The following is a 27,926-nucleotide window of genomic DNA, read 5'->3' as shown; positions in this document are numbered from 1 at the left end:
AACTCACCAATACACTCACCAATACACTCACCAATACACTCACCAACTCACCAATACACTCACCAATACACTCACCAACTCACCAATACACTCACCAATTCACTCACCAAAACATTCACCACCTCACTCACCAACTCACCAATACACTCACCAATACACTCACCAATACACTCACCAATACACTCACCAATACACTCACCAACTCACCAATACACTCACCAATACACTCACCAATACACTCACCAACTCACCAATACACTCACCAATACACTCACCAACTCACCAATACACTCACCAATTCACTCACCAAAACATTCACCACCTCACTCACCAACTCACCAATACACTCAACAATACACTCACTAACTCACTCACCAATACACTCACCAACTCACTCACCAATACACTCACCAATACACTCACTCACCAATACACTCACCACCACACTCACCAACTCACTCACTCACCAATACACTCACCACCTCACTCACCAACTCACGAATATACTCACTCACCAATACACTCACCAATACACTCACCAATACACTCACCAACACACTCACCAACACACTCACTCACCAACTCACTCACCACCTCACTCACCACCTCACTCACTAAATCACACACCAATACATTCACTCACCAACTCACTCACTCACCAATACACTCACTCACCAACTCACTCACCAATACACTCACCAACTCACCAATACACTCACCATTACACTCACCAATACACTCACTAATACACTCACCAATACACTCACCAACTCACCAATACACTCACCAATACACTCACTAATACACTCACCAACTCACCAATACACTCACCAACTCACCAATACACTCACCAATACACTCACCAATACACTCACCAATACACTAATACACTCCCCAACTCACTAATACACTCACCAAAACACTCACTCACCAATACACTCATCAATACACTCACCAATACACTCACTCACCAATACACTCACCAATACACTCATCAACTCACTCACCAATACACTCACCATCTCACTCACCAATACACTCACCAATACACTAACTCCCCACCTTACTCACCAATACACTCAACAATACACTCACCAACTCACTCACCAATACACTCACTCACCAATACACTCACTCACCAATACACTCACCACCTCACTCACCAATAAACTCACCAATACACTCACCACCTCACTCACCACCTCACTCACCAATACACTCACCACCTCACTCACCACCTCACTCACCAACTCACTCACCACCTCACTCACTCACCAATACACTCACCACCTCACTCACCACCTCACTCACCACCTCACTCACCACCTCACCACCTCACTCACCACCTCACTCACTCACCAACTCACTCACCACCTCACTCACTCACTACCTCACTCACCAACTCACTCACCACTTCACTCCCTCACTCACCACCTCACTAACCAACTCACTCACCACCTCACTCACTCACCAATACACTCACCAATACACTCACCACGTCACTCACCAATTCACTCACTCACCACCTCACTCACCACCTCACTCACCAATACACTCACTCACCACCTCACTCACCAACTCACTCACTCACCAACTCACTCACCAAAACATTCACCAATACACTCACTCACCAACTCACTCACCACCTCACTCACCACCTCACTCACTAAATCACACACCAATACATTCTCTCACCAACTCACTCACTCACCAATACACTCACTCACCAACTCACTCACCAATACACTCACCAATACACTCACTCACCAATACACTCACTCACCAACTCACTCACCAATACACTCACCAACTCACCAACTCACTCACCAACTCACTCACCAGCACTGCCCGGTATGACGAGCCTAGAGCAGCGACACGTGGAGCTCACCAACTCACTCACCAATACACTCACCAATACACTCACCAATACACTCACCAATACACTCACCAATACACTCACCAATACACTCACCAATACACTCACCAATACACTCACCAATACACTCACCAATACACTCACCAATACACTCACCAATACACTCACCAATACACTCACCAATACACTCACCAACTCACTCACCAACTCACCAATACACTCACCAATACACTCACCAATACACTCACCACCTCACTCACCAATACACTCACCAATACACTCACCAATACATTCACCAACTCACTCACCAAAACACTCACCAACTCACCAATACACTCACCACCTCACACATACACTCACCAATACACTCACCAACTCACTCACCAATACACTCACCAACTCACCAATACACTCACCACCTCACACATACACTCACCAATACACTCACCAACTCACCAATACACTCACCACACTCACCAATACACTCACCAATACACTCACCACACTCACCAATACACTCACCAATACACTCACCAATACACTCACCAACTCACCAACTCACTCACCAATACACTCACCACACTCACCAATACACTCACCAATACACTCACCAATACACTCACCAACTCACTCACCAACTCACCAATACACTCACCAATACACTCACCAACTCACCAACTCACTCACCAATACACTCACCAACTCACTCACCAATACACTCACCAATACACTCACCAATACACTCACCAACTCACCAATACACTCACCAATACACTCACCAATACACTCACCAACTCACTCACCAACTCACCAATACACTCACCACACTCACCAATACACTCACCAATACACTCACCAATACACTCACCAACTCACTCACCAACTCACCAATACACTCACCACACTCACCAATACACTCACCAATACACTCACCAATACACTCACCAATACACTCACCAATACACTCACCAATACACTCACCAATACACTCACCAACTCACTCACCAACTCACCAATACACTCACCAATACACTCACCAACTCACCAACTCACTCACCAATACACTCACCAACTCACTCACCAATACACTCACCACACTCACCAATACACTCACCAATACACTCACCAATACACTCACCAATACACTCACCAATACACTCACCAATACACTCACCAACTCACTCACCAATACACTCACCAATACACTCACCAACTCACCAACTCACTCACCAATACACTCACCAACTCACCAACTCACTCACCAATACACTCACCAATACACTCACCAATACACTCACCAACTCACCAATACACTCACCAATACACTCACCAACTCACTCACCACCTCACTCACCAATACTCTCACCAACTCACCAACTTACCACCTCACTCACCAATACGCTCATCAATACACTCACCAATACACTCACCAATACACTCACCACCTCACTCACTCACCAATACACTCACTCACCAATACACTCATCAATACACTCACCAATACACTCACTCACCAATACACTCACCAATACACTCACCAATACACTCACCAATACACTCACTCACCAATACACTCACCAATACATTCACTCACCAATACACTCACCAATACACTCACCACCTCGCTCACCAATACACTCACCAATACACTCACCAATACACTCACTACCTCACTCACCAACACACTCACCACCTCACTCACCAATACACTCACCACCTCACTCACCAATACACTCACCAATACACTCACTCACCAAAACACTCACAATACACTAACTCACCAATACACTAACTCACAAATACACTCACCAACTCACTCATCAATACACTCACCAATACACTAACTCACCACTTTACTCAACAATACACTCACCAACTCACTCACCAATACACTCACCAATACACTCACCATCTCACTCACCAATACACTAACTCCCCACCTTACTGACCAATACACTCACCAATACACTGACCAACTCACTCACCAATACACTCACTCACCACCTCACTCACCAATATACTCACCAATACAATCACCAATACACTCACCAACTCACCAATACACTCACCAATACACTCACCAACTCACTCACCAATACTCTCACCAACTCACCAACTTACCACCTCACTCACCAATACGCTCATCAATACACTCACCAATACACTCACCAATACACTCACCACCTCACTCACTCACCAATACACTCACTCACCAATACACTCATCAATACACTCACCAATACACTCACTCACCAATACACTCACCAATACACTCACCAATACACTCACCAATACACTCACTCACCAATACACTCACCAATACATTCACTCACCAATACACTCACCAATACACTCACCACCTCGCTCACCAATACACTCACCAATACACTCACCAATACACTCACTACCTCACTCACCAACACACTCACCACCTCACTCACCAATACACTCACCACCTCACTCACCAATACACTCACCAATACACTCACTCACCAAAACACTCACAATACACTAACTCACCAATACACTAACTCACAAATACACTCACCAACTCACTCATCAATACACTCACCAATACACTAACTCACCACTTTACTCAACAATACACTCACCAACTCACTCACCAATACACTCACCAATACACTCACCATCTCACTCACCAATACACTAACTCCCCACCTTACTGACCAATACACTCACCAATACACTCACCAACTCACTCACCAATACACTCACTCACCACCTCACTCACCAATATACTCACCAATACACTCACCACCTCACTCACCACCTTACTCACTAATACACTCACTCACCACCTCACTCACCAACTCACTCACCACCTCACTCACCAACTCACTCACCACCTCCCTCACTAACTCAATCACTCACCAATACACTCACCAATACACTCACCACCTCACTCACCAACTCACTTACCACCTCACTTACTCACCAACACACTCACCAATACACTCACCACCTCACTCACCAACTCACTCACTCACCACCTCACTTTCCACCTCACCACCTCACTCACTCACCAACTCACTCATCACCTCACTCACTCACTACCTCACTCACCAACTCACTCACCACTTCACTCCCTCACTCACCACCTCACTCACTCACCAATACACTCACCACCTCACTCACCAATACACTCACTCTCCACCTCACTCACCACCTCACTCACCAATACACTCACCAACTCACTCACCAAAACATTCACCAATACACTCACTCACCAACTCACTCACCACCTCACTCACCACCTCACTCACCAATACACTCACCACCTCACTCACCAATACACTCACTCACTCACCAATACACTCACCACCTCACTCACCAATACACTCACCACCTCACTCACCAATACACTCATCACCTCACTCACCAATACACTCACTCACTCACCAATACACTCACCAACTCACTCACCAATACTCACCAATACACTCACCACCTCACTCACCAATACACTCACTCACCAACTCACTCACTCACCAATACACTCACCACCTTACCCACCAACTCACTCACCACCTCACTCACCAATACACTTACCAACTCACTCATCAATACACTCACCACCTCACTCACCAACACACTCACCAACTCACTCACCAATACACTCACCACCTCACTCACCAATACACTTACCACCTCACTCACCAACTCACTCACCACCTCACTCACCAACTCACTCACCACCTCACTCACCAACTCACTCACCAATACACTCACCACCTCACTCACCAATACACTCACCACCTCACTCACCAACTTACTCACCACCTCACTCACCAATACACTCACCACCTCACTCACCAATACACTCACCACCTCACTCACCAATACACTCACCAACTCACTCACAGAGACACACAGAGACACACAGAGACAGTGAGACAGAGACACAGAGACACAGAGAGACACAGAGACACAGAGACACAGAGTGAGACACAGAGACACAGAGTGAGACAGTGAGACACAGAGACACAGAGTGAGACACAGAGACACAGAGTGAGACAGTGAGACACAGAGACACAGAGTGAGACACAGAGTGAGACACAGAGACACAGAGTGAGACAGTGAGACAGTGAGACACAGAGACACAGAGTGAGACAAATAGTGAGACAGTGAGACACAGAGAAACAGAGTGAGACAGTGAGACACAGAGTGAGACACAGAGTGAGACACAAAGACTGTGAGACACAGAGACACAGAGTGAGACACAGAGACACAGAGTGAGACAGTGAGACACAGAGACACAGAGACACAGTGAGACAGTGAGACACAGAGTGAGACACAGAGTGAGACACAGAGTGAGACACAGAGACACAGAGTGAGACAGTGAGACACAGAGACAAAGAGTGAGACACAGAGTGAGACACAGAGTGAGACACAGAGTGAGACAGTGAGACAGTGAGACACAGAGTGAGACACAGAGTGAGACACAGAGACACAGAGTGAGACACAGAGTGAGACACAGAGACACAGTGAGACACAGAGACACAGAGACACAGAGTGAGACAGTGAGACACAGAGACACAGAGTGAGACACAGAGTGAGACACAGAGACACAGAGAGACACAGAGACACAGAGACACAGAGTGAGACACAGAGACACAGAGTGAGACAGTGAGACACAGAGACACAGAGTTAGACACAGAGTGAGACACAGAGACACAGAGTGAGACAGTGAGACAGTGAGACACAGAGACACAGAGTGAGACAAATAGTGAGACAGTGAGACACAGAGAAACAGAGTGAGACAGTGAGACACAGAGTGAGACACAGAGTGAGACACAAAGACTGTGAGACACAGAGACACAGAGTGAGACACAGAGACACAGAGTGAGACAGTGAGACACAGAGACACAGTGAGACAGTGAGACACAGAGTGAGACACAGAGTGAGACACAGAGTGAGACACAGAGACACAGAGTGAGACAGTGAGACACAGAGACACAGAGTGAGACACAGAGTGAGACACAGAGTGAGACAGTGAGACAGTGAGACACAGAGTGAGACACAGAGTGAGACACAGAGACACAGAGTGAGACACAGAGTGAGACACAGAGTGAGACACAGAGACACAGTGAGACAGTGAGACACAGAGACACAGAGACACAGAGTGAGACAGTGAGACACAGAGACACAGAGTGAGACACAGAGTGAGACACAGAGACACAGAGAGACACAGAGACACAGAGACACAGAGTGAGACACAGAGACACAGAGTGAGACAGTGAGACACAGAGACACAGAGTGAGACACAGAGTGAGACACAGAGACACAGAGTGAGACAGTGAGACAGTGAGACACAGAGACACAGAGACACAGAGTGAGACAGTGAGACAGTGAGACACAGAGTGAGACACAGAGTGAAACATTGAGACACAGAGACACAGAGACACAGAGTGAGACAGTGAGACACAGAGTGAGACAGTGAGACACAGAGACACAGAGACACAGAGTGAGACACAGAGTGAGACACAGAGACACAGAGTGAGACGTTGAGACACAGAGACACAGAGTGAGACACAGAGACAGAGTGAGACAGTGAGACACAGAGTGAGACACAGAGTGAGACACAAAGACTGTGAGACACAGAGACACAAAGTGAGACACAGAGACACAGAGTGAGACAGTGAGACACAGAGACACAGAGTGAGACACAGAGACACAGTGAGACAGTGAGACACAGAGTGAGACAGTGAGACACAGAGACACAGAGTGAGACACAGAGACACAGAGTGAGACAGTGAGACACAGAGTGAGACAGAGTGAGACAAAGAGATACAGATACACAGAGACACAGAGACACAGTGAGACAGTGAGACAGAGTGAGACATTGAGACACAGAGACACAGAGTGAGACACAGAGACACAGTGAGACAGTGAGACACAGAGTGAGACAGTGAGACAGAGTGAGACAGTGAGACACAGAGTGAGACAGTGAGACAGAGTGAGACAGAGTGAGACACAGAGTGAGACACAGAGACACAGAGACAGAGACACAGAGTGAGACACAGAGACACAGAGTGAGACACAGAGACACAGAGTGAGACAGTGAGACACACAGTGAGACACAGAGTGAGACACAAAGACTGTGAGACACAGAGACACAGAGACACAGAGTGAGACACAGAGACACAGAGTGAGACAGTGAGACACAGAGACACAGAGTGAGACACAGAGTGAGACAGTGAGACAGTGAGACAGAGTGAGACAGTGAGACACAGAGTGAGACACAGAGACACAGAGTGAGACAGTGAGACACAGAGTGAGACAGTGAGACACAGAGTGAGACACAGAGTGAGACACAAAGACTGTGAGACACAGAGACAAAGAGTGAGACAGTGAGACACAGAGACACAGAGTGAGACAGTGAGACACAGAGTGAGACACAGAGACACAGAGTGAGACACAGAGTGAGACACAGAGTGAGACACAGAGACACAGAGTGAGACACAGAGACACAGAGTGAGACACAGAGTGAGACACAGAGTGAGACACAGAGACGCAGAGACACAGAGTGAGACACAGAGACACAGAGTGAGACACTGAGACACAGTGAGACAGTGAGACACAGAGTGAGACAGAGTGAGACAAAGAGATACAGATACACAGAGACAGAGACACAGAGTGAGACACAGAGACAGAGTGAGACAGTGAGACACAGAGACACAGAGTGAGACACAGAGTGAGACACAGAGACACAGAGTGAGACACAGAGACACAGAGTGAGACAGTGAGACAGAGTGAGACGTTGAGACACAGAGACACAGAGTGAGACACAGAGACAATGAGACACAGAGACACAGAGTGAGACACAGAGACACAGAGACACAGAGTGAGACAGTGAGACAGAGTGAGACACAGAGACACAGAGACACAGAGTGAGACAGTGAGACAGAGTGAGACACAGAGACACAGAGACAGAGACACAGCATGAGACACCTTCCACGTGAGTTTGACGGCGTCGTAGATGGAGTAAAATTCACTGAGCCTGGCACACGGGGAGAGAGACATCATCATCATCATAATCATCATCAACAACATCAACATAATAATCATCATCAACATCATCATCATAATCATTATCAACATCAACATAATAATCATCATCAACATCATCATCAACAACATCATCATAATCATCATAATAATCAACATCATCATAATAATCAACATCATCATAATCATCATCATCATTATCATAATCATCATCATCATAATCATCATCATCAACATCATCATCATAATCAACAACATCAACAACATCATAATCAGCATCATCATCATAATCATCATCATAATCAACAACATCAACAACATCATCATCAGCATAATAATCATCATCATAATCAACATAATCATCAACAACATCATCATAATCAACATCATCATCATCAACATCATCATCAACATCATCATCAACATAAACATCAACATCATCAACATCATCATCAACATAATCATCATCATCACCAACATCATCATCAACAACATCATCAGCAGTGTGTGGATGGTGAGTATGAGTTAGTATGAATGGGTGAATGGGTGAGTGGCTGAATGAGTGAGCGGCTGAGTGAGTGAGTGGGTGAGTGAGGGAGCGGGTTAGTGGTTGAGTGAGTGGATGAGTGAATGGGTGAGTAAGTGGGTGAGTGAGTGAGTGGGTGGGTGAGTGAGTGAGGGAGTGGTTGAGTGGGTGAGTGGTTGAGTGAGTGAGTGGTTGAGTGTGTATGTGTGTGAGTGAGTGTGTGTGTAGTCCGGCAAAACAACCCCCTACCTCCTCGCGGTGCCGGACGGGCAACTCTGTCGTGGACAGCGCTGTGGGGGGAGATCCAATTTCGATTGGCTCCTCCCCTCATGGCATATGTGTCCACCACAGGGGCTAAACGGGGGCTCTGGACGGGTGCGAGGGGCTGGTAACCCCTCCACCTTCAATTAATTACCACAAAACCACGAATTAAACTGAAATATGTAACAACTAAGCTTGTGCCGGAGGCCCCGGGGGGCCAGGCGTCTATGACGTCTCCTGGCCAAACCCCAATTGGCGGAGCCAGGAGATTGAATACCTACCCTCGGGGCTACTCCAGAAACAACGAAAAGCCACTACGGGTGGCCACGTGGAATGTTCGAACGCTCACTGAAGAGGAGAGGCTGCCACTCCTCTGTCGGGAGCTGGACCGGTACCGCCTGGATCTATGCGGCATTCAGGAGGTCCGGTGGACCGGGTCTGGCTACTGCCACCATGAGGGGTGGACAGTCCTCTACTCGGGGCAGCAGACTGCCAAACAACAGGGTGTGGGTCTTCTTTTGAACAAAAGAATGAAGGGGGCGTGGGAGCGTGGCGGTGAGGTGTGGGAAGCTGTAAGCCCCAGGCTACTTTGGGCTCGCCTTCCCATCAACCGGAGGCGAGGAATGGTGGTCGTGGTTACTTATGCCCCCACCGAAGATGAACATCCGTGGAGGGATGCAGGCAAAGCCGATGAGTCAGATGCCTTCTATGACCTCCTGTCACAGGTGCTGGCTAAAGTGGCCCCTCGGGATAGAGTCATCATGTTGGGTGACTTCAATGCCCGAGTTGGTCATGATACTGGCACCTGGTCTGGAGTGATTGGAGGGCATGGGCCAGATCAGCTCAATAACAACGGTAGGAGGCTGCTAGATTTTTGTGCAGCCCATGGGCTTGTAATTACCAACAAGCTGTTCCGGCATCGGCGCATCCACACAACATCATGGATGCATGCCGGGTCCAAGCAAGAACATCTGCTGGACTACATAGTGACAGACCAGCGGATGGGAGCCCATGTCCTTGACACCAGGACCTACCGTGGAGCTGATCTGCCCTCTGACCATCGACTAGTCATGTGTAAGATGCGCCTGCCATTCTTCCACTCCGGTGGTGGGTGTACACCCAGGACCCCATTCCGACCTAAAGTGGCCTGGTCTCAGTTATCTGATGAAAGTTGCAAGCGAGAATTTCATCATCGATTGCAGCTGGGATTGGCATCGTCCCCGACTCCTCCTGATGTCGAGGGTAAATGGGCGAGGTTTAGGACTGTGACTCATGCAGCTGCAATGGCTGCTTTGGGTGCGCGGTCCAGACCTCCCCAGAGACCCTGGCTGACAGAGGAGGTGTTCAGGATGGTTGAGAAAAAGCGACAGGCCCACTGTCATTGGCTACAGAATCCCACGTCAGAGAATGAGGAGGCTTACCGCAGCCTTCGCTCGGAGGTTCGGAGAGCCGTGAGGCGCTGCAAGGATGGGTGGTGGTCGCGGGTTGCTGAGGAGATGGAGTCTGCCTCAGTGGCCCGCGATCACAAATCTCTATTTAACTCCATCAAAAAAGTAACCTGCAGCGCCACACCTATTACCATCATTAGGGGAAAAAACGGTGATCCAATCTCCGACCCCCAGGAACAGGTTGCAGATTTGCTGAGCATTTCTGTGAGGTCCTGGGGGAGGGAAAATCCCTCAGCCAGGTAAACATCGTGGCACAAGGTGAGGATGACCCTGCTGAGGCTGCGGTGCCTCAAATATTGGAAGAAGTCACCCCCTGTGAGTGGCTGGCTGAGGTGCCATCTGTTGAGGAAGTACTGAAGGCGATCCGGAGTTTGAGACCAGGAAAGGCAGCGGGCAGAGATGATCTCCCAAGCGAAATGCTGAGGGAGGGTGGCGTTTGTGCACACACTGCCCTATATGACATCATAACAACGGTCTGGACCACTGGACGGGTTCCGCAGGATTGGAAGGATGCCCTGGTGGTCCCCCTCTTTAAGAAGGGGGACCGCACAGACTGTAACAACTACAGGGGCATCTCACTCCTCAGTGTGCCGGGAAAGGTCCTGGCAAGGATTATTCAGCATCGCCTTGCCAGGCACGCTGAGGAGAGGCTTGCGGAGCCCCAATGCGGTTTCAGGAAAGGGCGGTCCTGCACAGATGCCATATTTTCTGTCCGTCTGCTACAGTAGAGGTGTAGGGAATTCCAACAAGACCTTCATCTCTGCTTTATTGACCTGGTCAAGGCCTATGATACCATCTGTAGGCCTGGGCTCTGGGTCGTTCTTCGTGCTTTTGGAGTACCTGACCCTCTGCTCACGATCATTAAGGACCTTCATGATGGTGAGCGGGCCCGGGTAAAACTACGTGGCCGGGAGTCAGAGCCATTCCCTGTACACCTTGGGGTGCGACAGGGATGTCCTCTGGCTCCCACATTATTTAACATCTATTTTGACCACGTAGTTCGTGAAGCCTTCAATAGCTTTACCGGGGGAATCTCCATATGGTACAGATATAATGGGAGGCTGATCGATGCCCGGGTGCGGTCAAGGGATGGCTCCCTGTTGCTCAACCACGTTATGTATGCTGATGATTTGGTAATAGCTGCTCATTCAGAGGAGGAGTTGGAGACGCTGCTGCTGAGACTGGAGCGTGCCACTAAGAGGTGGGGCCTTACCATCAGCCCCACCAAAACTAAGCACCTGCCTGGGTATTTTGTACCATCGGACACTCCACCCCCACAACTCCCAATCGGTGATGGGGCAGTTGTGGAGAGAGTGGAGAGTTTCCCATACCTGGGCAGTGTGCTTATGACTGGCTCCAGTTTAACAGCAGAGGTCTCACTCCGAATCAGTCGAGCGGCAATATCTTTTCATCGGTTGCGTAACGCTGTGTGGAAGCTACCTGGTCTGTCGCTCCGCACTAAGCTTCAGGTCTTCTCGGCCACGGTCATTCCCTCCCTTCTCTACGCTTGCGAAACATGGACCCCCCTAATGGAACATCTTCGCCGGTTAGAAATATTTAGGCTGGCCTGCCTACGATCCATCCTGGGTTTAACCAGACTGGATTGTGTGAGGAGCTCACAAATCCTTGAAAGATCTGGGCAAGGTCCCATCGGTGAGCTCCTCCGGCGGGCAAGGCTGCGATGGCTGGGTCATGTACCCCGCATGCCCAGCCAACGCATGCCGAAACAGCTTTTGTTCGGCCGGATCGAGGGGGCTAAGCGGGCGCGGCACGGGCTAGAGAAGAGATGGAGTGATGTGGTACAGGAGGACGTGGAGCTGAGTGAACTTGCCGATGACTGGTACCAGCGGTGTCAAGATCGGCCTCTGTGGAGGAGGCTCGTGAAGGATGCTACTGGGCAGTTGGAGGTAGTCGCCCTCCAACAACAACGGAGGGCGGAGGAGCGACGCTCACAACAACGAGCGGAGCGCCGGGTGGCTAAAGCACAGCAGGTTGGCACAGTAGGGGGCACAGGTGGTGCCGGCGGGCGTTCGACACTTCACGTGGCCTCAGGGTGCACATAGCCTGGCACAAGCGTCGTGGTGACGTCACCCCCACTTAGTGGCGAATGGCGGTTGTTGTTGTTGTCTGTGTGTGTGTCTGTGTATGTGTGTCTGTGTGTGTATGTGTGTGTATGTCTGTGTGTGTCTGTGGGTGTGTGTCTGTATGTGTGTGGTTGTGTGTTTGTGTCTATGTGTATGCGTGTCCTCCCTAACAGCACATGCTCTAACAGTCCGTTAAGGCTACACGGGTGACCTTTGTCTTTTTGTAAGTGTGCGTGATGATGATGTTGCTGATGATGATGATGATGTTGCTGATGATGATGTTGCTGATGCTGCTGCTGATGGTGGTGGTGATGGTGAGACAGCGATCTGCTGGTGGAGTTGCCCTTCACGCTGATGCACCCCAAACCCGTGGACGATGTCTACGAAGTGTCCCGTGAGACCCAACATCATCATGATCATCATCAGCAACACCATCATCATCATGAGCAAAATCATCATCATCATGAGCAAAATCATCATCAGCAACATCATCAGCAGCAGCAACATCATCAGCAACATCATCACCTGCAACGAAATAACGCTTACTGTCCCTGGGTAGTAAGCGTTATTTCCTAATTGCTCATGCCTCATAAGTACAGAAAGTGGCTATGATTATTCCCCACAAACTTTGCTTTAGTGACCAGGACAGTGATATTTAGAACTTGACCTATTTGCCAGAAATATTCCGGATAGATTCAGTGCTGCGTTAACTTGGAGAGTAACTTCTGGACATGCTACAACTTTCCAGTAATATCAATGGTAGTTGAAATACAGGGGGCCTTAAGCCCACTGGTTCAGCTTAGTTCCAGCTGCCTAAGTGTAAACATATCTGCATTTTATCTGAGATGGCATCAAGAGGCTGCGAGCGTTCCGGCAGACGCATTTTGCCATGTCTGCAGCCAATTGATCAAGGCCAAAAGCGGACAAAGCACTCTGTGAAAGCATCTGCTAAGACGTGTGAGGCCTACAAGGCATGTTGTTTCGGCATGGCATGCCTGCCGGGCACCTCATCTCACCGGCGAGCAATGCAAAACAGACTCTGGAAGGTAAGGCGGACAATTGTTGCTTGTAAAAAATAATAATTTTTAATTGGAAAAGTTTTTAATTAGAGAACGTTTTCCAATTGAACAATGTTTATTGGGAGAGAAAATATATATATGTCACGTATGGAAAAAATTCTGCGGGATTCTCCCAACACATTAGTCACGGGGGAAATAAATTTATTTTTGTTAGGATGGTACAGCGGGGGGCAAAAGTGAGCCATGAGGTTCGCAATCCCAAGAATTTGTCGGGAACCCACCGACCACTCCAGCAACTGCGACTTTACGAGATCCTCCTTTGCCAGTAGCAAGATGTAGTAATAGGTTTTTACCCTTTTATCTGGCACCAAAACTGACACCTTTATTCAAGGCATCATGTCTGCAATAACCACAACACAAGCAGTCAAAATGCAAACAAAAAAAGACAACTCTGATAATGATATGCACTGTCCTTGAATTTGATTGGTCCACACCCGAGACGGCTTTTCTTAGAGCCCTTAGTCTCACACTTGTGTTGGACCAGAAGACGCCAAAAGGCGTACAACTCAAAAACAGCGCACTATCAGAGTATTGAGAGTTTTTGTGCCAGATAAAAGGGTAAAAACCTATTACTATATCTTGTTGCTAACAAAGGAGATCTCTCAATGTAAATGCTCACCCCGAGCCCTCAATACTCTGATAGTGCGCTGTTTTTGAGCTGTACGCCTTTTGGCGTCATCTGGTCCAACACCAATGGAGACTAAAGGGCTCTAAGAAAAGCCGTTTCGGGTGTGGACCAATCAAATTCAAGGACAGTGCCAATAATATTATTATCAGAGTTGTCTCTTTTTGTTTGCATTTTGACTGCTTGTGTTGTGGTTATTGCAGACATGATGCCTTGAATAAAGGTGTCAGTTTTTTGTGCCAGATAAAAGGGTAAGAACCTATTTACAACAACTGCTACTTCTTCTGCATGGTGGACCCTTCCAAACGTCGGACCGGCAAGAATGCACCTGCTATCACTTATCCGGGCCTCCGTTCATCCATCGCCCCGGTGCCACGCTGCCATGAGCTCCCCGTACCCACTCCTCCTCCTCAGAGAGAGAGAGAGAGCAGCCGTCTCTAGAAGAGAGCGGCAAGTCGGAGGGCGAGAAAGACGCGCCCGTCCATCCGGGTGACAAAATTCGGAGGCGGAGCAGCTCGAGGATAGAAACCCATGCTACCCCAACCCAAAAAGACCTGAGCGACTCGATCGGAGATCTTGGTCTCACCAAGTCCATTGGCCGAGCTTTTTGACGTCTGGGCCTTAAGCAGCGGGACTTCTCGCTCGCTGGTTCTTTCGGCAAAGTCACGTAGACAAGAAGACAACGATGAAAGAGACGCGACGTGTCCGTCGCGACGCAAGCGTCCGCGGATCAGGTGAGCAAAATGATCGGCTGCTGCGGCCGCGTGCAGGCACGGCAAAGACCTGTCGGATGAAAGTTGCGCAAGTCGCAGATCGGAGGAAGCGTCGCCAAACATTTTCGTTGCAGCTTCTTTCGCCCGTCGTCAAGACGGGGATCCGCTTTCTGCCACGGTGTGACCGGTCCGTTCGAGGCAATCGGAATCGCCTGTGGCCCAGAGTGAGTGGCGCCTTTTCGTTTGCGCCAACTCATCCAGCAGCAGCCCCGAAGCCGCGCTGCTGCCCCATGATGGCAACAAGTAACCCCGCCTCTTTCCCCTGCCTCGCTCGGTGCACCTCGAAGAGGATTGCAGCAGCGTCGAGCCCCTTGCCGGACGCCTGGAAGTATGACGAGCGCGGCTGGGAGATCATCGGAAGACTTCGAAACGGAGGCAATTCCTGATGGGTCCCCAAAGGCGGGGCTTCACCAGGTTTCCCGGCTGCCTTTGCCTTTGGGGGCAGCGGGGACGCCACAGGTGGGACTGGCCACGGCGGACCGAGTTCTCCGTGGGGAGGAACTCTCTCGCTCTCTCTCGCTCTCTCTCTCTCTCGCTCTCTCTCTCTCTCTCGTTCGTCCATCAAGTTGTCACTTCGTTGGGTTTTGACGAGTGCGTAAATGGCTGAACAGGCCAATCCGAGGCCGGAATTCTCCTTGCTGCAGAGTCCTTCCTCGGTCGATCTGCCCTCACGGGGGACTGCACCGTCCCGAACTTTTACTCTTCTCCAGGCAGCTCGGTTCCTGAGCCCGGGGGTTCGCCCGGCTTTTCAGGTCGAATCCGAAGCTCTCAAGGCAGCTTTCAGGGCGTCCCTTGGCAGTGTGCTTTGTGGGACCAACCCGCGCTCCGCTCGCCATTCTTCAGCTCGCCAAAGGTAGACTCGGTTTTTGGCAGTCTTGCGGAGGGGTGGGGGGGGGGGGGGGGGAGGGGGGGGGTGGGCATTCTGGTCACGTGGCCAGTCCATCTCTCTAAGCCGTCCCTTCGCAAGCAAGGTGCGTGGATGCCGGGGATATTGGCCTTGCTGAGGACTTCCGTGTAACGTCAAGTGGAAGCCACCGATGGACCCACCCCCCCCCCCCCCCCCCCCCCCCACGGAAGGTGCCGATGTCATCGCTGCGCATCAAATTGGGCCCCGTGTGAAACAATTTGACAAGAGCTGTAGATTAAGGAGTCGGCAGCCTCTTCAAGTTACCTTCAAGACTTCTTCCCGAATTCTGCCTGAGGCGAAGGTCGAAGCCGGCGGTGTCTTCGTCGGACCACAGATGAAGAAGATCTTGGAGTGCAATGACTTCGCAAAGAAGCTCAGCAGTAAGGAGAAGGCGGCTTGGGACAGCTTTGTCGGAGTGGTTTCGTGGTTTTCCTGGGCAATCACGAGGTCCAAAACTACTCGGAGCTGTAATAATTGAGGGGGGGGGGGGGAGATTTTCCCCATTTTTTCTCTGGCAACAAAACTTAAACCTTTTGTTTAACGAGGATTCATGTCAATACTCGCAGTCAAAATGCAAGCGAAAAAACACGCACTTTTGATTTAAAGCTTTTCGTGACTGCAGGGATTCATATTCTTGGTTCTTTCGGTAAAGTCACCACCACGTTAGAAGGTAAAACAATAAAATATTAAAATATATATAAAACAATACAATTCTCACGACGTTTCGACTGTGACACAAACAGTCATCATCAGGTGGTGATGTAACACGAACAGTCATCAGGTGTGATAATGCCTGTGTTGCAGTCGAAACGTCGTGAGAATTTTATTGGTTTATATATATTTTTTGGTATTTTATTGCTTCCCTTCAACGTGACTTTACCGAAAGAACCAAGAATATAAAAAACACACACTCTGATAAATATGATGATGCATTGTCTTTGAATCTGATTGGTCCACACCAAGGGACGGCTTTCTTTAGAGCCTGTTCTCAAACGGTGCTCGACCAGATGACGCCAAAAGGCGTCACACAGCTCAAAGACAATGCACTATCAAAGTAATGAGGGCTCGGGGTGAGCATCTACATCATTAGACCTCCTTTGCCAGTACCAAGATATAATAATAGGGTGGTTTTTCCCCTTTTGTCTGGCAACAAAACTGAAACCTTTTTTACAAGGATTCATGTTTACTGCATTAACCTACAATACCTGCAGTCAAAATGCAAACAAAAAAACACACTATGATAATAAATGCATTCATACTCTTTGGTTCTATTGGGTAAAGTCACGTAGGTAAAAAATAAAATAACATTATTTTTTACCTACGTGACTTTACCCAATAGAAGCAAAGAGTATGGATCCTAGCAATCACGAAATCTTTAAATCTAGAATATATGCATTGTCCTTGAAACTGATTGGTCCACACCAAGGGGACGGCTTTCTTTTGAGCCTCGAAACCCAATTGGTGCTCGACCAGAGGACGCCAAAAGGACGTCACACGGCTCAAAGGTTTTCGGTTTGGTAGCCAGACCCCCCAAAAAAAGGTGCTAAAACCCTATCATCATATTTTGGTACTGGCAAAGGAGCTGGTTGAGATTCTGTTGAAGAACTGCGGCTCAACGGGCTGTAGGATGTCCCTGAAAGCCCGTATCCCGGATGCCCGTCTTGATCAATTCAAGGATATTGAGGTGAGCGTGCTCGGAGGGGCAAGGCGAGGGCGCTTGTCCACCAGGATATGCGGGACTTTGAACGCCGCTAACAAGGACGGTACAACGGGAACACGATGGGAGGCCACGTTTTGGTGGGAGGGGAGGGGTGGGGCGATTCGTGAACGCGATTTAGGGTGTAATGGCAAATCACGAAAAACGACTCAATTCCAAAGCTTTTGCAGTCATTTTTGTATCGCTTTTAGTATAGACAGATGTGACTTTTGGGTCGCGTGTTGTTGCTGTTGATGTTTTCTGACTTTACGTGAACGAAAAGAGACACGTTCGCCCGTTTTCTCGTTGAAAATGAGGTACATTTATAAATATCGCTGTCCCGGTCGCAAAAGGCAGAGTTTGTGGGCGAATAACAATAGCCACTTTCTGTACTTTTTAGGGATAAGCAATTACGAAATAACACTTACTGCCCAGGGACACAAATTGTGTTACGTAGTATAATCAGCACCATCATCATCATCAGCACCATCATCAGTAGTAACATTATCGTCAGCAGCATCATCATCAGCAACATCAGCAGCAGCAGCAGCACCATCACTATCAGCATCGTCATCAGCACCGCCATCATCAGCACCATCATTATTAGCATCATCATCAGCGACACCACCATCATCAGCAACATCATCAGCAGCACCGTCATCATCAGCACCATCATTATCAGCATCATCAGCACCACCATCATCAGCAGCATCATCTGCAGCGCCATCATTATCAGCACCATCATCATCAGCATCATCATCAGCACCGCCATCATCAGCACCATCATTATTAGCATCATCATCAGCGGCACCACCATCATCAGCAACATCATCAGCAGCACCGTCATCATCAGCACCATCATTATCAGCATCATCAGCACCACCATCATCAGCAGCATCATCTGCAGCGCCATCATTATCAGCACCATCAGCATCATCATCAGCACCATCATTATCAGCAGCATCGTTATTATCATCAGCAGCACCAGCATCATCAGCAGCATCATCAGCACCATCATTATCAGCAGCATCATCATTATCAGCATCATCAGCACCACCATCATCAGCAACATCATCTACAGCGCCATCATTATCAGCACCATCATCATCAGCATCATTATCAGCAGCATCATTATCAGCAGCATCATCATTATCAGCATCATCAGCACCACCATCAGCAACATCATCATCAGCACCATCATTATCAGCAGCATCATCATTATCAGCATCATCAGCACCACCATCATCAGCAACATCATCTGCAGCGCCATCATTATCAGCACCATCATCATCAGCATCATCATTATCAGCAGCATCATTATCATCAGCACCATCGGCCCCATCAGCGCCATCAACATCACCACCACCATCACCATCGTTTCCCCCGTCACGATGAGCTAACGCCGCTGTCTGATCTCCTCTCCTCCCCATGATGGCTCCCTCCTGCCGCTCCGTCGACCACAGAGAAGTGAGTGCCGGGCCCCTGGATAGAGACCCACAGACTCACACAGAGACCCACAGATTCTGTACACAGAGACCCACAGACTCTGTACACAGAGACCCACAGACTCTGTACACAGAGACCCACAGACTCTGTACACAGAGACCCACAGATTCTGTACACAGAGACCCACAGACTCACACAGAGACCCACAGAGTTGCATAGAGACCCACAGACTCACACAGAGACCCACAGACTCACACAGAGACCCACAGATTCTGTACACAGAGACCCACAGACTCACACAGAGACCCACAGAGTTGCATAGAGACCCACAGATTATGTACGCAGAGACCCCTAGACTCACACAGAGACCCACAGACTCACACAGAGACCCACAGATTCTGTACACAGAGACCCATAGAGTCACATAGACACCCACAGACTCACACAGAGACCCACAGACTCAAACAGACACCCACAGACTCACACAGAGACCCACAGACTCACACAGAGACCCACAGATTCTGTACACAGAGACCCACAGACTCACAAAGAGACCCACAGAGTTGCATAGAGACCCACAGACTCACACAGAGACCCACAGACTCACACAGAGACCCACAGATTCTGTACACAGAGACCCACAGACTCACAAAGAGACCCACAGAGTTGCATAGAGACCCACAGACTCACACAGAGACCCACAGACTCACACAGAGACCCACAGAGTTGCATAGAGACCCACAGATGCTGTACGCAGAGACCCATAGACTCACACAGAGACCCACAGACTCACACAGAGACCCACAGATTCTGTACACAGAGACCCACAGAGTTAAATAGAGACCCACAAATTCTGTACACAGAGACCCATAGAGTTACATAGACACCCACAGACTCACACAGAGACCCACAGATTCTGTACACAGAGACCCACAGACTCTGTACACAGAGACCCACAGACTCTGTACACAGAGACCCACAGACTCTGTACACAGAGACCCACAGATTCTGTACACAGAGACCCACAGACTCACACAGAGACCCACAGAGTTGCATAGAGACCCACAGACTCACACAGAGACCCACAGACTCACACAGAGACCCACAGATTCTGTACACAGAGACCCACAGACTCACACAGAGACCCACAGAGTTGCATAGAGACCCACAGATTATGTACGCAGAGACCCCTAGACTCACACAGAGACCCACAGACTCACACAGAGACCCACAGATTCTGTACACAGAGACCCATAGAGTCACATAGACACCCACAGACTCACACAGAGACCCACAGACTCAAACAGACACCCACAGACTCACACAGAGACCCACAGACTCACACAGAGACCCACAGATTCTGTACACAGAGACCCACAGACTCACAAAGAGACCCACAGAGTTGCATAGAGACCCACAGACTCACACAGAGACCCACAGACTCACACAGAGACCCACAGATTCTGTACACAGAGACCCACAGACTCACAAAGAGACCCACAGAGTTGCATAGAGACCCACAGACTCACACAGAGACCCACAGACTCACACAGAGACCCACAGAGTTGCATAGAGACCCACAGATGCTGTACGCAGAGACCCATAGACTCACACAGAGACCCACAGACTCACACAGAGACCCACAGATTCTGTACACAGAGACCCACAGAGTTAAATAGAGACCCACAAATTCTGTACACAGAGACCCATAGAGTTACATAGACACCCACAGACTCACACAGAGACCCACAGATTCTGTACACAGAGACCCACAGACTCACACAGAGACCCACAGACTCACATAGAGACCCACAGACTCAAACAGACACTCACAGACTCACACAGAGACCCACAGACTCACACAGAGACCCACAGATTCTGTACACAGAGACCCACAGACTCACACAGAGACCCACAGAGTTGCATAGAGACCCACAGATTCTGTTCGCAGAGACCCACAGACTCACACAGAGACCCACAGACTCACACAGAGACCCACAGATTCTGTACACAGAGACCCACAGAGTTAAATAGAGACCCACAGATTCTGTACACAGAGACCCATAGAGTTACATAGACACCCACAGACTCACACAGAGACCCACAAATTCTGTACACAGAGACCCATAGACTTACACAGAGACCCATAGACTCACACAGAGACCCACAGACTCTGTACACAGAGACCCACAGACTCACATAGAGACCCACAGACTCTGTACACAGAGACCCACAGACTCACACAGAGACCCACAGATTCTGTATGCAGAGACCCACAGAGTCGCATAGAGACCCACAGAGTCGCATAGAGACCCACAGACTCACATAGAGACCCACAGAGTTACACAGAGACCCACAGATTCTGTACACAGAGACCCACAGACTCACACAGAGACCCACAGACTCACACAGAGACCCACAGACTTACACAGAGACCCACAGATTCTGTACACAGAGACCCACAGACTCACACAGAGACCCACAGATTCTGTACACAGAGAACCACAGAGTTGCATAGAGACCCACAGATTCTGTACACAGAGACCCACAGAGTTAAATAGAGACCCACAGACTCTGTACACAGAGACCCACAGACTCACACAGAGACCCACAGATTCTGTACACAGAGACCCACAGACTCACATAGAGACCCACAGACTCTGTACACAGAGACCCACAGACTCTGTACACAGAGACCCACAGACTTACACAGACACCCACAGACTCACACAGAGACCCACAGACTCGCACAGAGACCCAAAGACTCACACAGAGACTCACAGACTCGCACAGAGACCCATAGACTCACACAGAGACCCACAGACTCACAAAGAGACCCACAGACTCACACAGAGACCCACAGACTCACGCACAGACCCACAGACTCACACAGAGACCCATAGACTCACACAGAGACCCATAGACTCACACAGAGACCCACCGACTCGCACAGAGACCCACAGACTCACACAGAGACCCATAGACTCACACAGAGACCCATCGACTCGCACAGAGACCCAAAGACTCACACAGAGACTCACAGACTCCCACAGAGACCCATAGACTCACACAGAGACCCACAGACTCACACCGAGACCCACAGACTTACACAGAGACCCATAGATTCACGCAGAGACCCATAGACACAGAGATCCATGGCCCCACATAGAGACTGAAGAAGGTCCATTGCCTGAAACGTCGCCCACTGTGTGAGGTTATCAGACGTTTCCTTTGACTAATCCGCAAACGTTTGTGTGTGTCTTTCTGTGTGTGTGTGTGTGTCTGTGAGTGTCTGTGTGTGTGTCTGTGTGTCTGTGAGTGTGTCTGTGTGTGTGTCTGTGTGTGTCTGTGTGTCTGTGAGTGTGTCTGTGTGTGTGTCTGTGTGTGTGTGTCTGTGAGTGTGTCTGTGTGTGTGTCTGTGAGTGTGTCTGTGAGTGTGTCTGTGTGTCTGTGTGTGAGTGTGTCTGTGAGTGTGTCTGTGAGTGTGTCTGTGTGTGTGTCTGTGTGTGTCTGTGTGTTTGTCTGCGTGTGTGTCTGTGTGTGTCTGTGAGTGTGTCTGTGTGTATCTGTGTGTGTGTGTCTGTGTGTGTGTCTGTCTGTGTGTCTTTGTGTCCGTGTGTCTTCGTCCTATCGTCACAACCGTGGTGCTAACAGAGGGTATGTATGTGTGTATACGTGTGTGTGTGTGCACCACTCACGTCTACATTTCACATACACCACCACCACCATCCATCATCATCACAAAGACAAAGGTCCCCCGTGTTAGCCTTCAGCAGACCTTTTGGGGCAAGTGCTGTTAGCGATCAGCAACGTGACGGAGCGGTTAGCGCTACGAACATGTGCCGGATTTTCATGATATTATTATAATTATAACAATTATAATTATATCATTATAGTTATATTATAATATTATTGTGTTATAATTATATAATTGTAATTAGATAATTATATTATACTATTATTATAATTATATTACAAATATATTATAATTATATTATAATCTGTTATATTATAATTATATTATTATGATATTATAATACTATATTATTATAATTATATTATTATATTACAAATATATTATTATAATTATGTTATTATGATATTATAATTATATTATTATGATATAATAATTGTATTAGTATAATTATATATTTTATTATTGTATTATAATCATATTACAAATATATAATAATTATATTATAATTCTGTTATTATGATATTATAATTATATTATTATATTCTAATAACTATATTATTAGTTATATTATAATTATATTGTAATTATATTATTATAATTATGTTATGATATTATAATTATATTATTAAGATATAATAATTATATTATATTATTATAATAATGCTATTATAGTGATATAATGATAACTGTTATAATGATTCCGATAGCACAAGTAGCTTCACATGCTAGCGGGCAGCACCCCGCACTTTCAAGGGGCCCCGCTAGCGAAATGCAATCGAGCTCTCAATTCCGGTTCAGCGATTCTGCACTTGCTTTGTAACTAGAGTACTATACTGCCTTCGACTTGTACGAACGAGCGGGTTGTTTAAGGTTAGCGATTTGTCGAATTATCCGGGCTGTTTGGCAAATGAAAAAAATAACAATTAGCTTTCCGTAGATAGATTCAAATAAAAGAACGTTATTTTATTTGAAACCCATCTACGTGACTTTACCAAAAGACCCAAAGATTATGAAACATTATGAATTCCTGCAGTCACGAAAGCTTTAAGTAAAGATTTAAAACTGTGTTTTTAATTTTCGACTTAAAGCTTTCGTGACTGCAAGGATTCATCTTCTTTGGTTCTTTCGGTAAAGTCACCACCACGTAGAATGAGAATAAAATAATAAATTGATAAAATAAAATAACAATAAAATTCTCACGACGTTTCGGCCACAACACAAGCGGCCTTCATCAGACAGTCTCGTCCCTTCACCTGAAGAAGGCCGCTTGTCTTGTGGCCGAAACGTCGTGAGAATTGTATTGTTTTATTTTATTATTTTATTCTCATTCTACGTGGTGACTTTACCGAAAGAACCAAAGAAGATGTGCTTTTAATATTTACGTGTTTTTAAATAAATGTAGAGCCCCTTTAAAAAACACAACAACGTGCTCCAGGTCCCGCACTAGCTTCATGCGACACTTGCTCTATTACTATAGTACTATACTGCCTTTAGCTTTTATGAACGACTGGGTGTATTAAGGTTTGCGATTTGTCTAATTATCTGGGCTGTGTAGCTAATGAAAAAAGTACAATTACTTTACTGTGCAAGTTTAAAACTTGTGTGTGTGTAGTGGTAGACTATGTGTGGTAGACTATGTGTGTGTGTGGTAGACTATGTATGTATGTGTGGTTGACTTTGTGTGTGTGTGGTAGACTATGTGTGTGTGTGTGTGTGGTGTGTGTGATGGTTGACTATGTGTGTGGTAGACTATGTGTGTGTAGTGGTAGTCTTATGTGTGTGTGGTGTGTGTGTGATGGTTGACTATGTGTGTGGTTGACTATGTGTGTGGTTGACTATGTGTGTGTGTGGTGTATGCAGTGGTTGACTATGTGTGTGGTTGACTATGTGTGTGTGTGTGATGGTTGACTATGTGTGTGGTTGACTATGTGTGTGGTTGACTATGTGTGTGTGTGGTGTATGTAGTGGTTGACTATGTGTGTGGTTGACTATGTGTGTGTGTGATGGTTGACTATGTGTGTGGTTGACTATTGTGTGGTTGACTATGTGTGTGTGGTGTGTAGTGGTTGACTGTGTGGTTGACTATGTGTGTGGTTGACTATGTGTGTGTGTGTATGTGGTGTGTGTGATGGTTGACTATGTGTGTGGTTGACTATGTGTGTGTGGTGTGTGTGATGGTTGACTATGTGTGTGGTTGACTATGTGTGTGGTTGACTATGTGTGTGTGGTGTGTGTGATGGTTGACTATGTGTGTGGTTGACTATGTGTGTGTGTGTGGTGTGTGTGATGGTTGACTATGTGTGTGGTTGACTATGTGTGTGTGTGGTGTGTGTGATGGTTGACTATGTGTGTGGTTGACTATGTGTGTGTGGTGTGTGTGATGGTTGACTATGTGTGTGGTTGACTATGTGTGTGTGTGGTGTGTGTGATGGTTGACTATGTGTGTGGTTGACTATGTGTGTGGTTGACTATGTGTGTGTGTGGTGTGTGTAGTGGTTGATTGTGTGTGGTTGACTATGTGTGTGGTTGACTATGTGTGTGTGTGTGGTGTGTGTAGTGGTTGACTGTGTGTGGTTGATTATGTGTGTGGTTGACTATGTGTGTGTGTGTGGTGTGTGTGATGGTTGACTATGTGTGTGGTTGACTATGTGTGTGTGTGTGGTGTGTGTGATGGTTGACTATGTGTGTGGTTGACTATGTTTGTGTGGTGTGTGTGGTGATGGTTGACTATGTGTGTGGTTGACTATGTGTGTGTGTGTGTGGTGTGTGTGATGGTTGACTATGTGTGTGGTTGACTATGTGTGTGTGTGTGTGTGGTGTGTGATGGTTGACTATGTGTGTGGTTGACTGTGTGTGTGTGTGGTGTGTGTGATGGTTGACTATGTGTGTGGTTGACTATGTGTGTGTGGTGATGGTGCTCGCCGCCGCTGCAAGGGTCGACATCGTGGTGGAGGACTTCGCTCGCAAGGGAGAGGAGCCGGAGAAGGTGGACGAGGTGGACGATGCGGGCGATGCGAATTAAAGGGCACGCCGGGCACTCCGTTCTGTGTAGTGAGCCTCTGGGCTTAGAGGTAGACATCAACAACATCAACAACATCAACAACATCAACAACATCAGCATCAGCATCCACTGAAGAGATGCCAGTTCTCAATTGCGATCACAACACCACATCTTCAACTCGTCCAACACAAGACATCATCCGTGATACTGGACGTCATCTGTGAAAATAGCGACGATGGGTGGTGGTTGCAAGTGATGGTGGTGATGGTGGTGATGGTGGCAGTGGTTATAGTGGTGATGGTGGTGGTGGTGGTGATGGTGGTGATGGTGGCAGTGGTTATAGTGGTGATGGTGGTGGTGGTGATGATGATGGTGGTGGTGGTGGTGGTGGTGATGATGGTGGTGGTGGTGGTGATGATGGTGGTGATGATTGTGGCAGTAGTAATACACTACTATACACTACACTATACACTACACTATACACTACACTATACACTACTATACAGTACTATACACTATATACTACTATACCCTACACTATACACTACTATACACTACACTATACACTACTATACACTACACTATACACTACACTATACACTACACTATACACTACACACTACACTATACACTAAACTATACTATACCCTACACACCACACTATACACTACACTATACACTACTATACAGTACTATACACTACACCATACACTACACTATACACTACACTATACACTACTATACACTGCTATACACTACACTATACACTACACTATACACTACTATACACTACACTATACACTACTATACACTACACAATACACTATACACTACACTATACACTACACTATACACTACACTATACACTACTATACACTACTATACACTACACTATACACTACACTACTATACACTACACTATACACTACTATACACTACACTATACACTACTATACACTACTATACATGACTATACACTACACTATACACTACTATACACTACTATACACTACACTATACACTACACTATACACTACACTATACACTACTATACATGACTATACACTACACTATACACTACACTATACACTACACTATACACTACACTATACACTACACTATACACTACATTATACACTACTATACACTATACACTACACTATACACTACACTATACACTACACTACACACTACACTATACACTACACTATACACTACACTATACACTACACTTTTGGTTGGCCATCGAACAAAGGCGGTGGTCACGGCGTCATCTTCGCGCGGACCTTTCAGATTGCTCTGCTTCCGCGGCCGTCTGGAACGCTCTCTCTGGGGAGCTGTTTTAGATCGTCATCTTCATCATCTAGATGGACAAACTCGTTTGTTTAGAATTGCTGCTGGTTGTCGTTGTTGTTGTTGTGTTTAGTTTATTGTCATTCCCCCCCCCACGCGCACCTCCGATTAGCCACGGTTGGCTA

General features: G+C 47.5%; 1 protein-coding gene across 2 annotated transcripts in view; it reads right to left on the bottom strand.

Annotated features, from left to right (window-relative positions):
- LOC142907964 (two pore calcium channel protein 1-like) overlaps positions 1 to 9,082 on the bottom strand; it is a 115,596-nt gene extending 106,514 nt beyond the window's left edge. For both annotated transcript variants that reach the window (XM_076058016.1, XM_076058017.1), the window contains exon 1: positions 8,849 to 9,082. The gene's annotated coding sequence lies outside the window, so the exon portion shown is untranslated. The remainder of the gene's footprint in view (positions 1 to 8,848) is intronic.
- Positions 9,083 to 27,926: the final 18,844 nt, after the last annotated feature.

This window comes from Petromyzon marinus (assembly GCF_048934315.1).
Source record: "Petromyzon marinus isolate PM22_M1 ecotype Great Lakes invasive population chromosome 67 unlocalized genomic scaffold, UKy_Petmar_22M1.pri1.0 chr67_unloc.4, whole genome shotgun sequence".
NCBI lineage: Eukaryota > Metazoa > Chordata > Hyperoartia > Petromyzontiformes > Petromyzontidae > Petromyzon > Petromyzon marinus.
This window is presented reverse-complemented; position numbering and strand designations above follow the sequence as displayed.